This window comes from Elephantulus edwardii, unplaced genomic scaffold (genome assembly GCF_000299155.1).
Source record: "Elephantulus edwardii isolate Elephantulus edwardi_28Jun2011 unplaced genomic scaffold, EleEdw1.0 scaffold00009, whole genome shotgun sequence".
NCBI lineage: Eukaryota > Metazoa > Chordata > Mammalia > Macroscelidea > Macroscelididae > Elephantulus > Elephantulus edwardii.
Genome location: NW_006399759.1, coordinates 15,915,055 through 15,915,719, shown reverse-complemented (window position 1 = coordinate 15,915,719; position 665 = coordinate 15,915,055).

Below are 665 nucleotides of genomic sequence, written 5' to 3'. Positions count from 1 at the left end.
CAAAGGCATCAATTCTTTTTCTGTCATCCTTATTCATTGTCCAGCTCTCAGACACATAGCTAGTAATTGGAAAGACTGTGGCCTGAACCAGACACACCTTAGTCTTCAAACTTCAAATTACTACTCCTTGATAATTTAAAATGAAAGGTCCCTAACTACAAGTTTTCCCAGTGTAATGTGTCTCCTTATTTCCTGAGTGCTGGGATCAAAGCTGTTAATTGTGGATCCAAGCAAAATGAAGTTGTTGACAGTTTCAATCTCCTCTACAACTATCATGATATTGTCTATCAGTCCAGTGATAAGAATCTTTGTTTTACTGGTATTGGGATGCAATTTGTACCAAAGGCTGCATTCCTTGATCTTCTGCAACAAGTGGTTCAATCCCTCCTCACTTTCAGTAAGCAAGCTTATGTCACCAGCATTACACAGGTTATTGAACACTCTCTGTCCAATCCTGATGCCACACTCCTCCTCGTAGCTTCTCAGATAATTTACCTAGCATACAGATTAAATAGGTAGGGGGAAAAGATGAAATAAGGTTATTGTTGTGGTTGTTATGTGCCATTGAGTAGCTTGCGACTCATAACAACCCTATGTACAATAGCCCTAAACTCTGCCTCTGACACACCCATCCAAATTACTCCAGTCACTGAATCAATACACCC